General features: G+C 38.9%; 1 long non-coding RNA gene across 1 annotated transcript; it reads left to right on the forward strand.

Annotated features, from left to right (window-relative positions):
• The first annotated feature begins 2 nt into the window (after positions 1-2).
• On the forward strand, positions 3-15,412 carry LOC115006684 (uncharacterized). Its single transcript, XR_003832103.1, has 5 exons — positions 3-52; positions 1,606-1,690; positions 13,702-13,967; positions 14,247-14,291; positions 15,073-15,412. It is a non-coding gene; the product is annotated as an uncharacterized LOC115006684 (long non-coding RNA).
• The last annotated feature ends 1,081 nt before the right edge of the window (positions 15,413-16,493 follow it).

A 16,493-nucleotide genomic window follows, 5' to 3' on the forward strand; every position in this document is an offset into this window, starting at 1 on the left:
AGTCTTCCTAATGAATGAATGCATGTTGAAGTTTGGAGTTCCCTTTTTGCTGGTAATTAAATCCTGTTTAAATTCCTTTATTTAAATGTTGTTGCTTTGAACAGATAAAGTAAGCTAGTTGTTAGTTTATGTGGTCACGCTAAAACTTTCTAATGTTAGCTAACGTAAACCAGCATACTAAAGTTCATAATTCCTCCAAATGCTTGTGTGCAATTTAGCTGTAAATATTTACAATGCTCCCTTGCATTTGCTGAGGTCATCCCTATGTTCTTGATATAAACTAACATTGTAATGTGCTATTAAGAGTATTGCTAATGTTTATGGTGGGTAGTTAGTTTTAGTTGACTGCACTGCCATTGCTACAACAAGTCACACATTAGCTGGCATTGGGAATTGCAGTTTTGTTATGGCTACTGTGAGCATTTAAAAATGCACTGAATGCAGCTAAGAGCACTGGATGAATAGGAAACTACATCAAATTAATAAGCTTTGTAACATTTTTTAAACACTGGTCACATGTGACTTATTAGAGGACACAGTATATACATGCTAAAATGTGTGTAGCACATTGAAAGGATTTAGCCATGTCAGTTACCCAGCAATATCTCTGATATTTTCTAACATTAGCCATATTAAGTTCTACATTTAAAAGTTGTTATATTATTACTGTAATTCCCAGTTTATGGTCAACACAATTAAAAAAATAAGTCAATGCATTTTGAAGTTGGGGTAGGCAGTTTATTTTTGGCATTGTTGGGCAAACATTCCATAATAACCTTTCAGGGTGTTGTAATTCAGGTGGCCTGAGAGAAAACTGATGCTCTTGCTCATATATCTGCTGCGCAAAGAATTATGGGTCATAATAGCAAGAAAAACATGCTCGCTTGCATTCTGCAAATGCAACCGGATGCAGTAGGACATCCTGGTATTTTTGGCATGCTGCTTTTGACATACTAAATCTTTTTCTGGCGTACTAAATAGTATGGTAGTATGGGTATTGGAACATAGGGATTGTCTTCTGCACTTCCTCTTGGCTCTGTTTTCAGGTTTAAGAAAATCTTGCCCATGATGGGAGACTTTGGCCAATTGCAGGTAATTTCAGAGTGAATATTGGCTGTTCTACACCTGCAGATGCTTGGATGTCCATTCAGATGGTGAAAGCCTGATTCAACAGAGGAACATCCTGCAGGGAAAGTTGCTATTCCAACATTGGCAACAACTGCAAAGCATTCTTGATAAGGAAGACTGACGTATCAAAAAGAGTTTTACAAGATGCGTAATTAGTCGTAGCCAAAGGCTCACGGCTGCAGCTAGCTCAGAAGCAGAAGACCGCAAAAACAATTACAGTAGGAACAATTAAAAAGTTGTCAAATTATTTTCCTTCCTCTATTCATGTGAATGAACCTCAAACACTGTATGATGAGGGCTGTATTTTCAAGTTTCAAGTTCGGGGTTTTTTTGTGCCTTTTTCACGAAACTGCCTACTCTGGGGTACCACTTGAGTTACAATATGCGGAAAAGTTATTATGGAATTTTTGCCCAATGACGCCAAAAATAAACTGCCCATCTAAGGGCTCCTTTGTTTGTTTGTTTGTTTGCCCACAGGAAGAAGATTGGAACTGCAGGGAATACATTGAGCATTCACATCCAGGCCTCTGCAGTCAAGTTCTTGGTTGAAAGGGTCGTGTAGGTGAGTGGTTGCTTGATTTAGAGGATTTGACCTGTTTCTGTCTATTATTTAACTAGTCTTTTTCAATAAAGCATTAAGTATCAATGGGTCTTTACTTCCTCACCTTTTATGCTAACAGAAAATATTGTGTTGCGTGAAAATGGTATGTACATACATTATGAGTTATGACTTGGCATGCTACATAATGTGCACGTGTTGGAGAGAATGACGTTGGGGATGAAGAAGAGCTTTTGACTGTCACTCACTCGCTCAGTTTTTACAAATAATGATACAAATGAGAATTCATTCACTGTACCCAGTGATACATATCCACTGCATTTAGGAGAAAGTGGGGACAATGATTTGCACTTGTTGCAATTTAGCCAATTGGCTACTCACAAGTATGATACTTCCCCATATAGTAAACTTTACAAAGGTGATTATTTTTTCTGGATGATTAGAGCTCTCCTCAGTACTGGGCAAGCACATGTGGACTGTTCATGATTGACATCTCCGTCACTCCCCTGTTTGCTTTGTTGAAACCTTTAGGGTGAGACTATTTGGCCCACATAAGTTTAAACCACCGTTTGGGTGTACAGGGCTTTTTTCCCCAGACCAGTTCTAGTTTAATAAATAGTCTAATGCTGTCAATTTAATATATGGCTCTTCTGTGTGCAATGGTGGCACACTTTAATATCCCCACTTAATAGTGACATGATGCAGGGTCACTGCAGAAGGGAAACTGCACAGAAAACTCTTTATGAAGATGATTTGATGGAGGTCTTTGCAGTATAACAAATAGGTTTTAATCTTCTGTTGGTCATTAAATAATTGACTTATGGACGTCACATCTTAAATATGTGTTGCATAAACTAAAGGCTCTATCCAAGCCTCAGCTTTTCTTTCTTTAAGCCCAGATTTATATTAAATGAAATATAATATTAAGGTGATTTGTAGCTAGGTTAAAACTAAAAGTTATTTTAGTATTAACTGTTATTGCAACAGCAAATAGTCATTGACATTCCTTTGAAACGTTTATATGTAACCAAGAGTTTACAAGTCATACAGTCTTTAGACATATCAAGCCCAGTCTTAATCCAAACATCTAGACGTCTTTTGAGTTGCAAATCACCAAATCAATGTTAATGGAAAGGTATGAACTTGGCAGCTGGACATATTGTCCCACTTGGACAACAGAGATGCTGGACAAGTCATATAAGATCTTCTGCGTACCGTTTAATGCCAGTAGAATACCTGCAGCACATTAACATCCTTGATCTTGTTGGTAAAAAGTCATTACCCATGTTCTATTGTTTTTCACATACATACAGTTAGAGTATATAAGGCTGCAACTAATGATGATTTCATTTTTGATTAATCTGTTGATTATTTTCCAATTAATTTGATAGCCAAAAACGGTCAGAAATCACTATTTCCTTAAAAAGATACACATATTAAGTCTACAGTGATGTAAAAGAGAGAAAAACATTAAACCCTACCATTTGAGAAGCTTGAACCAGTGAATGACATTTTTGCTTTAAAAATTACTTTAAAAAAGTTAATTACCAGCTTTTGCTTCTTCTTAATTACAATACAACGCCTACAGTAAAGGCAGGTCATCTGGCCTATTGAGCTGTTCTCGTAGTGGACATAACATACAGGTAGTGTTCACAAGTAAAACACTGAAGAGTACATTGAAGTGTGTCACATGCCAGCGGGCCTCTGGATAAAACAACAGCTGTCTGCTGCTACTGTGTCCTATATGGAGGCATCCTGGCACTGGGTGATGGCTAGTTATAGGACAGAAGATGCTGTGAACATCTGCAGGCTGTCTGTAAGGAGCAATTTAAACCCCAACGTGCCCTCCTGCGTCTCTTCCACCATTGGACCGAAACACGACGGCAGCTAACACAATGCGACAGTTGAAGGGCCTAATTATTGCCCCTATCATTTGCATAATTACAATGTTTTTTTCTGAGGCAGGGGCAGTATAGAAATTGTAAATTGTAGTGGACCCGCTGTCTCTCCTTAGTGGAAGTCATATTTGAATGGAGAGAGCCTGTTCTGCTAGCCAGGCAGCCAGGCTCAGGCAAGAGGTCCCAATCAGCCAGCCTCACAGACTGCTCATTCAATAGGATTTAAAAAGCCAACTGTGTGGAGAAATGAGAGTTTTGCCCCCCAAATCATATGGAATTACAGTGCTGGTTGCATATGGGGGGAGCCAGTGGCAAGCACAAAAGCCCACAGGAAGCAGCTATTTCTGTGTGTTTTATTAAACCAACCAAGCAATTTAATTCTTTTGTTCGGGGGAGTTCTACTTCATTGATTAACAAAAGCGGGGATATAATTTTTTCAGCCCCTTTTGAAAAGCCTGAAATGTCAAGCCTTTTAAAGGAGATTATTCTGCCTGTGTGCGATGAATAGAGCCCAGAGTAACCTTTTGTCTACAATTAAATATTCCAGCATAAATATAAAAGAAAATCAGAGATGGGGAAGATTGAGTCAGGAGAGATTGGAGAGGTAGATCCTCTGCCCGATAGTGGCAACAGCCTGGCTCTAATTAGATATGCCAGGCGGGCTGTGAGCAGTCACTCTCCACAGCACGCCGAGAGAGGAGGCAGCCTGAGAGAAGAGGACAGAGGAAACCTATCTGCTCATCTGTCTGTCCAGCGCCTTCCTCTGGGCATCCACAAGGTATTTCAGGAGACTTCGTTTTGTTTTGTTTCGCGCCGTTATTTGTTTTCCTGACATCTTTGCCGCCGGAGAGGGAGCATCTGAAAGGCAATGCCTTCTGGGAACTGCATAAACAGAGATGGCTGAATAAGAAAAAAAAAAAAGTTGTGAGATTGTTTATGATTCTGAGGAGTGATTAGGAATGACAATAAGACACTTCAGGGACAGAGGTGTTTTTTTCCCGCTCAGGAGGTAGACTATGAGGCTGCCTGGAAGAAATGAAGAGGGATAATATGAAGTTTTGATCCTTGCAGGGCTGCATTTGATTGTTTTGTGAGTTGCAGCAGGACTTTACAATTGCATTGTGCACTGAGCAGAACGAACTGTACGTGGACCGAGGTGACCTGCAGGCTCTGATATGACAGTGAGCTTGCACTGTTGTCTCGATTCCTTATGGAAATATTTATCTGAAGTTTTGTCAATGGTTGATCAGACGTTTCTGAGATGGTTGTTGTTGATGAAGCTGTCATCCTCTGTTATGAAATGCTTTCCCTGTAATAGCCCTTAAACTAAAGAAAGGAAGTAATGAAAGCCTTTAACTGTCCTGCTGCTTAATTTGAAGTAGTTTGCTGACGTCAGATATTAATGGACGGTGCTGTGACCTCTTGTTAGTGGATTATTTTCCTGACCAATCATTTTCTAGAGTGACTTCAAGAGAACCTCAACTGATTTCGGCCAATAGGCGTGACGCTTATGTTGGCTTTTTCACACGATACCTTCATACATGTAGCTTTTTGACACAAGCTCGTACTATATTTACCAACTCTGCCATGTTTACTAGAGAATTGTTTACATGCTGGAGCTAGTTTTTGCTGCTTTCTTTTAATATTATAAACTTATTTTATGATGCTCATCGATCTGGTGACATAAGTTTAGTGGATAGATCTCTTGTTGTTCAAACAAATGTCCTAAAAGCAGATTCTATCGATTTATTAAAGACAAAGTTTCATCAAGTACTGTTTTAATTTGGTCCACTGTAAAAGTGCCATTAGTAAGCAAAATAATAATAATAATGTAATTATTAGAGGCATCTGTATACAATCAGTCTTACATGACTGCCGAGTTGTCTGTGATATTTTAACAAGTTACAATTTATGATCAAAATTTGTTAGGAATTCTGAATTTTGCAGCGAGATGGGAGACTGAAAGTGAAGGATGAAAAGTAGTATAAGAAAGGACTAAGATCTTCTTGTACCTCTCTACATATTACAGGCAATGAGGAAGGACAACCTCTGTTCGAAAAATATTTATTTAGCCAAAGCCTTCAGTAGCCTCGACATTGCTGACACCAGTGTTGGTCAATGCTTTCCCTCCATAAATTGTGTGCAATTAGTTGTTCAACTAAGAATAGATTTTATATTTGACCATGCAGGCAAGAACAACACATCATTAGAGAACTTCCCTGCTACTAAAATCATTAAACATTTAACATAATAAAACAAAATAAAAACATTGGTTTTGTTGCCTGCTTACGCCATCCACAGGATGCATCATATTACCTAAACATGGTCATGTTTTCTTTTCTTTTTATAATTTTATAATGTCACAAATCACCATGTCCAAGTTTAGCTCTTACAGCAGTAGTTGCATTACATCTTACAAGTATTAAAAGTCTCAAAGAATCTGTTTCTTTTGACCCCAGCAAAAAAACATACATTGTATTTGTATTTAAATGAGTTGAATCAGGGCATGTTATTTCTCCATCAGTCAAATAAGTGGTTGTTGGTACCCTACAGATTTACAGATTTAGTTTTTTTTATAAACTCTGCATTCCCTTTCTTCTGTTTTTCCTGTCAGGGTCTCAAAAAGTATTTTGTCTTGGGACTGAGTTTTATGAAGGAATACGCTTACCTTTTAAACACCCAATGCATTGACCGTTTAAGTGTTTTCAGTGCAAAGTACCACTGCACTTTCATATTTGCCTGACACACAATATTTGTTAAAGTATGAACATTTTAGAAAAATCCATCAAAAGTAAGTTCTTAATGCAGAAGAATGCCCTTTGTGAGTAATCCAATTGTATATTATATTATTGGCTTATTATTATTGATGCATTGGTGCAAGTAGCATTTACTCTCGTAGTTGATCGAGCCGGAGCGTATTTAAACTATTTTATATACGGTTACAGTGCATCCAATTTTATAAGATCTTGATATGTTTGTATTTTTTGCTTACTGTTGGTTTAGTTCTACCTTAATTTGACACATGAGAGTCGAAATCTTAAACTGCAAATTGACTAGAAATGAAAGCTGTATACTAACTGTAATAGAGTATAAAGTACATTATTCCTCTCTGAAATGTAGTGGAGTAGATTAGCATTAAATGGAATTGATTAAGTAAAGTACAAGTACCTTAAAACAGTCCTTGAGTAAATGTACTTAGTTACATTCCTCCACCTGGGGACAGTTTAACCTGATACAATCGATTATGAAGTTAATAATTATTTTTTTAAGAACACAACTTGAGGATATTGAATTATTTTAGTGCAATATTAATGTTGCATTAACTGTACGTGGACCGAGGTGACCTGCAGGCTCTGATATGACAGTGAGCTTTGCACTGTTGTTTCGATTCCTTATGGAAATATTTATCTGAAGTTTTGTACTTTCTTTTAATATTATAACTTATTTTATGATGCTCATCGATCTGGTGACATAAGTTTAGTGGATAGACCTCTTGTTGTTCAAACAAATGACCTAAAAGCAGATATGTTTTTAAGAACACAACTTGAGGATATTGAATTATTTTAGTGCAACACTGCAATATTAATGTTGCACAACTATTGTCTCATTTGATGCTTTTTATTCAATCAAGCCCTCGGTAGTAATTCTCTCCGATTTTAGTGGATTCAGTCTAATATTAAAGCCCAGTCACTAAAATATTACTCAGTTACTCTATAAACGTAAGATATCCGAGCCTGCAGCACTTTCTTGTTCAAGTGATGTTTGACCGTACACCTCTGTGTGCTGAGAGAGAAGAGGTGGTGTGGCCTCAGATAGATGTGACCATGTGTTAGACCCTGAACGCTGATCTACCCTCAAGGGAGCCACTCGAGTTACGTTATGTTATGAGTTATGAGACCCACTGAACATTTCTGTAGAAATAAAAATGCACACTGAAGTAGCTGGGTGAAGTAATTCCGTTCTCCTCGTGCAGTGAATATCTGTTAACAACAGAACCCTGAAAAAATGGGATATTTTAGTTTTTCAAAATAACGAACATCACTCAGAAATAGAAAACTTATGTCATACTTCTGCATTCAGTTTCCTGTGATCAAAATCTAACTTGCGTTTAATAACAACCTGATACAAAAGTCTATGAAGTCGTATCATGCTATGCATTCATTAGGGATTTTAAGTTTCTGTGGTTTACTCAAGATTGAGGGAGTCACTGCATCAGATCCACAGACCCTAACTCTAACCCTCATCTTATGTAATCAAAATCCCTGGTTCACATCCAGACAAGGATGTTGGTTTCATGTCATCTAACCTGCACTCCCCTCATTTTCTGTCAGCTCTACACCATATGTTTTCAATTACAGGAAAAACAAGCTAGTTTTATTTTATTTTTATGTTTAGGCTTGAGATTCATTCAAATTGTTACTGTGACATTTTGAGCCTGTTCGAGTGAGAAAGAAAATATATCTTGATTTTACATTAAATCCATTAGAATATAATAATGAATATGGCTTTAACCCCAAATTGTCAATCCCAAACCCTCCTACCGCTCCGTCTGTCAGCTAATGTAGTAACCATTTCACCTAAACCTGAAGTTCAAACACCAAACTGCTCATTTTTAACCCCTCTCCTCACCTGCACTTCATCTTAATTCTAAACTTAACCCTATACCTAAGTGCTAATCCTGAATTCTAACACACACACACACACACACACACCCCCACACACACACCACACACACACACACACACACACACACACACACCCACACACACCACACACACACACACACACACACACACACACACACACACACACACAAATACGAATCTAATGTCACCTCTATTCCAGCCGCCTGTTTTTTCCCAGAGGGCTTTATCAGAGCTGTGGAGGGCTGATTGGAGGAGGCAGCAGTAATGACTACAGGTCGTGAGGTCACCACCCTGTTATGATAACTAAACTCTGAGGTCAAACGCCTGAACGGCAGCTTCTCTGCCTGCTGATGATGCCCGATAACAGCAGATGAACATTGCTTTGTTATTTTTTAAATATAAATCAAAATTCATCCATTAATGGAATTCTTTTTTTGCTCCATTTTCCATGCGAGACACCAACCGACCCCAACAATCACTAACCGCAAAATAATATATACTTTTAGGATTTTTCTTTATCTTGAAATTACCTTGAAAATGTTACGCTTAGTTTGGATTGTAGTGGTATAATTATATATATATATATATATATATATATATATATTTTTTTTTTTACTTCAACCAAAAATAATATTTTTAAACAGTAAATATGTGTTTAATGCAAGTATTGTTGTACAAAAATTAAATCATGTTACATGTTTCAAAATACAAAAGTAAAAGAAATGGTCTAATATTAAATACATTTATAATTTTACAAAAAAAGATTAATAATCAATCATTTAAAATTGTAAAACTCAAACCTAAATGAAAACTAACTTTTTAGACTAACTAGTCTTGCGTCTTTTTTAAATGTAACTTTCAACATCCCGTCTCTCATCTCTCAAGTTATGATGATAACCTTCATAGTCATGAGAGAGGTAGATTTGATGTGGATTAACAGAGCTAATTAATATTAAAAGACACTTGACAACATTTGAAAATAAACCCTTACATGTAAGAATCTGTTTGAATATTTTTCTGCAGAATATCATCCGGGCAAAGTAAACCGCTGAAACACACATTGTTATCGTGAGACACCAGTTTATTGCTGAAGAACCTAGTGTGTCATAACAGTAACATTGCAGGCTTCTTTCTGGTTTCAAAACAATATTTTTTTTATCTGGTGCATAAGGTATGAAAAAGACTTTGTACGTTACAAGAGAAATAACGTATGACATTTGGGCAGAGAAGTACACGTTCTCTTTCACCTACCTGGTTAGATGCTGGTGAGAAGTTTGTGACATTGTGACGCAACTTGTTTAAAATTAAAATAGTCGGCAATGAGAAATACAGAATGAATATGTTTATTTTGTTAGGTGTGTTTTTACATCTTCCTCGACAGACAGTCAGACAGACGGGCGTGCTGGCAGACAGACATGCAATACGGGCAGACTGACTTCTACAGACACAGGCACATGTATAAATCTGGCATAATGCTGATTTTTTACTTTTCCCAAAGAGGACTGCTAGCCAGGCAGAAAGGAAACAAGAATTATTCAATCAAACAGCTCTCCTTCCATACCCAGATTTGACTCCAGCCACATAAAGCTCGCAGCATAATCCTTTTATCAAACCCTCCGATGGAATACTCTTATTGGAAATACCCAGATAGAGAAATAATATTAAGGTCATTTCTATCTCTAGTTTATTTTCTCTTTTTTAAAGAAAAAAACCCCCTGCTCACCCCTGCTTTCCATTTTTTTATCTTGAGACAATAATTACTTCAGGTTTGCGGATGGAGACCTAACCGCTGATTATGAATGTTCTCCGACCACTGAGGGAATCTCTGCCCTCATCAGTAATAACTGAATCAAATTGTCCTCACTTTAAAAAAAACAGCATGTCTGGGAAAGTGCGTCCGTACTGTGCTTTGGTGAGCCTCCGTCAGGCAGGTTGGAGGGAAAATGTAATGTGGGTCGGCTGGTGATGATGGCTGGTGGTACTAATATCTCTAAAGTGGGAGATATGGAAGCTGTGAGAGCTGCGGTTCTGTCCTGTCAGCGTTTTACAGCTTTATATCTCTGCTCTCCGAAGCTGTGTGTGTGTGTGTGTGTGTGTGGGTGGGTGTGTGTGTGTGTGGGTGGGTGTGTGGCTGTGTGTGTGAGGGTTTAGGTTGGAGTATGCAGCCCAGGGTTATTGTTGTATTAAAACAATATTCCACAGTGGATTATTTCAATTCTCCAAGCTGTTTTACCCCCCAGAGGAGTTCAGGTGCATTCTGTGTTTCTCACGTACCTCAATTTCAACAGCTGTAATAACATGTGTTAACCAGGTGTTTTCAGAACTGTGTCCACATTCACACATTGTACAGAGACAAGATTTTCAAATACAAATAAGGTTTTTTTTTGTTAACTGAAGCTGTATATTACGTTACACAGATATTCATGTGTAATCTAGCATTTCAAACCAGAACAACTCTGTCACTACACAAAGTTTCATATTAAAAACTCCCTTAGCACAAGTGCTTTTTTGTTTTGTAGTAAGAGCTTTTTGAAAAAAAGTTCTAATTTATTAGATGTTTGACAGATATGCTGTAGCAAGAGAAAATTCTTTCATATACATTTGGACTGAAATGAGCGCTTTCTGGATACTTTTGGTCAAACCTCTCAGAAATGTAAAATGAATTTATTTTGCACCAGATTATGTGGAAAGACTCAATGGGGGCGAATACTTTTCTCAGCAACAGTAACAGATTATAATTAAGGAATTTGTCAAGCAAATAGAAGGCTCTTTTATGTGCTTTCATTTCAATTTATTTAACCGTGCTAGTGACGTAGCAATGTTGGTCGGTCTGGCTGTTTTTCTCTCCACCACTTTGGTCCAGAAGGAGACAAAACTATTAAATTGATTAAGATCATATTTTGTACTACATGTTTGGGTTCCCCTAAGGAGTAATTGTAATACATTTGTACATTACTTCGGTGTATGACTGATTTGCAAATGTTAGCAGAGGTGTGCACAAATGTATGTTACAATTCTAATGCTACTGTGATGTCCATATTAAATACAACAAACTAAGTAACTTACTAATCGACAGGTTAGAATGCTAACACACAAAGCTAAGATAGTTAACCTGGCACCTCATAAACATCAGCATGTTATCATGCCGACGTTATCATTTAGCTAAAAGCTGCGCGGTGCCTTTTCAGTACAGCCTCACAGAATAGCTAGCAAAGCTCTCAACGCTTAAGCCGGTTTTATGAACTCCGTCCAACATCTGGAGAATCAGGTCCTTCTCATTGCCCTGGAGTTTTCCTTTTACAAATGTAGCACACAACAAGAGATTGTCCGTGTCGGCAGCGTTCTCACTTACTGGAAATACTCGGTTTGGTTTAGGCGCTTTGTCAGAGTGTGCAGGAGTCAGGACATGACGCGGATTACACCGTGGTCACGTAGCGGGTTCGTTCCCGGCATTGGCCCTGACAGAAAAAAGTTCTGGAATCTCGTCCAGTTAAAAAAGTTTTGTTGGCGTCTTCGTGTAAATGACCCTGCTTCTTCATCCTCTGATGTTTGTCTCCCTTTGGTTTCACGCCAGCCGCAATAGAAACATCATTCAATGCACCCACTCGCTCGCCGTGAATGCCCCTACAATATATTGCGGCTCTATTCACACTTGGGCTTCATCGGACATTGCACAAACTTTATACTTGGGAGCTGGCAGGGTAAAGACCTTTTGATTTCCATGCCGAAATATTCCTGAGTCATAGAACAATTTAGTAGCTGCTCGGTGTGTCAATCACATCTTCTTTATATCAGAAAAAAAGGAAAAACAAAGAAGGCTACAGGACAATTTGAGGATTTAAAACGGTTGAATTTCTGCCCTTTGAAAGACTTTCAGTTGCTTTGACCTCAGTGATGGTTGCCGTCATCTCACTGATGGAATGACACAGCCTGCGACCTGGACTCTGATGGCTAGTCAGTGGATCCAGGAATTAACTGGCTCCTGTATATTAGCCTCTGTGACCCAGAGTGGCCATGCCACGTCTCAGACCATCACTTCATCCTACATTCTGTAGTGTGCGATGATCTGGTAATGGGATAACAAGTCATAGTTCACTTCTTACTGGATACCCTTCTGCTACAAATGTGTGTGTATGTTAGCGAGAAAGCAAGAGAGCTCTAAAGCTGTGTATGTGTGTGTGTGTGTGTGTGTGTGTGTGTGTGTGTGTGTGTGTGTGTGTGTGTGCGTGTGTGTGTGTGTGTGTGTGTGTGTGTGAGACTACAGACCTATAATTATCCTCGTGAGGAATACAAGTGCAGAGTGAGTGGTCCATTGTGGAAACAGGATTATAGCCTGTGAGAGAACAGAACACACTCCGCTTTGTGTTGGCTAATGTTTTCAAGTTGACCTGTTAGATTTGAGCTATATGTGTGTTTGTTATCAAATCTAGTGGTCAGAGTGTGTCTCATTTTATCAATTTCCTTTCCAGTCCATTCTGCTGAATGTGTGACTTTGTCGTCTTGGAATGTGGCCGAGTGCAGAGCCAGGGCAGGTGGTTATTAATATGACAACATGCATGCAGGCAAACACCCTCTTTCTCTCACAGTCAAACATCTCATTTAGTTTGTTTTGATTAAGGTGTACGGCCCAGAGAGAGTGCGAGGTGCAGAGACAAGGAGAGCGGAAGAAAGAGAAGGCAGGCTTTTCTTTCTCCCCGTGTCAGTCATGTAAGAAAGCCGCCAAACCAATAATTTTGTCAAGTTCGTTTTTTTTTGCGGAGCGGCTGAAGCTTCTTTGGATTGCCACATGTATAAAGGCAGCCCATATAAAGCCATTCACAGCACTGAATGAACACGCCATCTGTGGGGCTTTCTTATTTCCTCTTCTCTTTTCTTCCCCTCCTTTTTCAAGCCTTGTAATCAAATTTGAGCAAAATCAAATGGCGGGAGGATAGAGAGAGCAGTGGGGGGGGGGGGGGGGGGGGGAGAGAGAGAGAGAGAGAGAGAGAGAGAGAGAGAGAGAGAGAGGAGAGGAGGGTTCAATGAAAGTACCTTTTGTTGGTCTGAAACGAGCAAGTAATTTACAAAATGCCCTCCCTTTGTGCAGGGGGCTAAGGGAAGAAAGAAATCAGTAGCTTTTAGAAGCTAGGCCTTGCGCTGCGACGGGCAAGATAATGAAAGCCGTCTTGTGTTTGTAGGCTAGAGAGCATCTCAAAGGCAGACCGGGCCCCGGCTCAGGGTTAGCTCGGCTGCTGCTGAAAAAAAAAAGAAAAAAAGAAACCCACAACACTTTCCTCTGTGTATGTGTGCGTGTATGTTTGTGTGTTTGGCAAAGAGCGGCAAAACAGGACGGCTGTGCCTGGCTACTCTTGGCAGAGACACTCCGAGGAAGAGACAGAGTTGGCGATGCTGAGGAGAGAAGAGGGATGAAAGAATGGTTTCACCGGCACTCGAGGCTGCTGATCTCTTCTTACCTGTCGTCCTGTTGCAGGTGCGTCTGGCCAGCCCTGCATTCAAGAGGTGCAACACCTCCGTAGAGGAGAGATGAAGATGCAGAGAAGATGAAACATCCCACAGGGATCATTGTGCTGAGGGATTACGAGGGGCAGGAAGACGCTGACTGTTTTCCTCCTTCGTCCCTCTGCGAGGAAAATCCTGGAGTAAAGCACCTGAGTGCTAAAGAAGACGTTTACCTGTATGGATCTGCTGGATTATTACCTGAGTGACACCTGGGCAGACTGCACGGGATTATTTCAGGTCTGACAATTTCTATATGTGCAAACTAAACTTAACCTGTTGACTCAGAAAAAGAGTAGCAACATATATTAAAAAGATGCTGCATGATGCCTATACAAGCATTTACCCAGTTTACCTGAGATGTAGTCAAAGTAATGATAACCGCTTGACAGCCTAAATTGAGTGTCGTTATGTTAGGTTCTGATTATAAATTAGTGGCACTTCTTCTTGAAGTTAAAATAATTTAATTATTCATAATCCCATGTAATTAAAGTGCGTTTAAATGTCTCTGGCCTACAGATTAGTTGCTGTTACCTGATGTTTCCTCCTGCGCTGCAGAGAATGGTGAGTTATGACAATTTATATGACAAATATTACAGATATGTATGTATAGGTCTTTCTCTATTTTCTTCTTTCTTTCTAAGTCTATATCTCTTGCCCACTATCTGTATATCTCACCCTTTACTCACTTTTTAAAATTCTCAGCCATTGCCTCTCCTCCTCACTCATTGTGTAACTCATGTGCTTTCTGAAGTGCCTGAATTAAATTAGGGTTGTTCCTGCAGTCTTTATAGCTAAAAGCATGAATGAAATTCATATTAAGTTTGTTGTCTTGTACATGTATATTGTTTGTGTTGATACTTTTGATGTCTCTCTCGCTTTAACTTTGAATCTATTCCTGCACTTGAAGAACATCTCTGCTTACCTGTCTTTGTATTGCTGATGTTAGTGCAGCAGGAGAACTTGTTTATAGTTACAGCTGCAGGGGGGAAGCATTTATACCGCTAACAGGCAATTCATAAAATTCAAACTTGACATATGATGCCACATGTCATGATGTTTCACTTTAGCGGCGTTTCAATGGGATTGTTTTTGAGCTATTTTTCTATTCTGGTACTGTGCAATAGATGAAAACAAACTCCATGTGGCTCCTTGTGCCATATGCACCCTTGATGTATTAGAAGGGAGGTTTTACTTTGCTGTGTGGCACCGGCCTTTCGACAGTCCATTCAGCATGACATGAGAAGTATCTTAGAAGTTGTTGAATGGAAGGTGATGTTGTTGGAGTTATGTTCAACTTTCCCACTCTAGTGTTTCCAAGTGGTATTCTTTCTGTTTCCCTCAGTGCCTACTACTCACAACACATTCAGAGACTCATTCAGACCACCTGGGAAAAAGCAAGAAATACATTCAAATATATTGTATAGTTATTCATTCCCAATGCTGCTCACAGTAATCACAGTCCACGGCTCTCATGCCAACAGCACGGGGTCTCTCCCTCTCCTCTAGCGCGATGACGTTGCCAATTAGTAAGTGAACGTATGACCACATCTGCAGACTTTTTGCAACTTTTGGAGTTAGTGCTGCTAGCTACACCACACAGGGCACAGTGTATTTTGTCTCCCAGGGCATTGTGATGTAAATAAAGCCTTCATTTTCCTGGGAGATCGTACCTGGCGGCAGACAGAATTGAATAGTGAAAGTAAGGATTATAAGGAACCAGTCTAAATACCAATGGTATCATTATTGTATAGCCAGTACATGGTGCAACATTTACTTCATAAGGATAAGTTACAGCAAACAAACTTGGCTATTGCCACTTAAGATGTTTTTATCTCAAATAAAACATCTTAAAATGAAAAATATCTTATTGTAGCTCACTATATGTTTTACCTTCTTACTCCTCAGAAGTTGTCCGGATTAAAGTCTAGAATTCACACTCTGGTCTGCGACAGCCAAACACAGTTATTGAGTTGTTGTTTTTAGTGGAGTATTTCTTTATGATCTTATCAAACAACTAGAAAAGGGCAACGTGATGCCACTTAATTTTCTGTGAAGCTCCAGTGGATCGTGATGACCAAACAATTGTTTTAGTGCACAGCAAGTCAAGGCAGCGAGTGAGAATGTAGCAGACACTTTGCATTGGGGTTGTAGAAAAACATTCTCTGATGTGGAGTAAATATTAAACTGAATAAGACGTAGATGTCGCAGGTTGCTGGGAGTAAAAAATAAAAAAGACGGATCAACTATTTGTAGTGATATTGCCTCAAAACCTTGAACTGCCACTCGATTAATATCATTCTTACAGAGATAATCCACTATGTAACACAACTCAGAACTCAATATTTATCAACACAAACAATGTAGTTATTATTTAATCTGGTGAACAGGCCTGTTGACAGTGAAACAGGACTGTAGATGTATAGAGGGTTTATTATTATTATTTATTTAATTTAATGCTTCCAAATGACTTTTATTTTGAATGTCGGATTTCAAGATGTGAATCAGGAACTGTGTCCACGTCTCAGTAAAATCATCATGGCTGCTGTCAGTGCTGGAAAGTAATTAAATACATTCAATCAACTGCTGTACTATAGAGCATAAGTACAATTTTGAGGTTCTTGTACTTTACTTTCTTTACATTTTCTGCTTCTTCATACTTCTACTGCACTAATTCAGAGGCAACTATTGTACTTATTACCCCAAAACATTACGTCATTATAAAGCCTTAGTTACTTTGCAGATTACGAGTAATAGTACTTTAAG

The sequence above is a fragment of the Cottoperca gobio genome, chromosome 4, assembly GCF_900634415.1.
Source record: "Cottoperca gobio chromosome 4, fCotGob3.1, whole genome shotgun sequence".
NCBI classification, from domain to species: domain Eukaryota; kingdom Metazoa; phylum Chordata; class Actinopteri; order Perciformes; family Bovichtidae; genus Cottoperca; species Cottoperca gobio.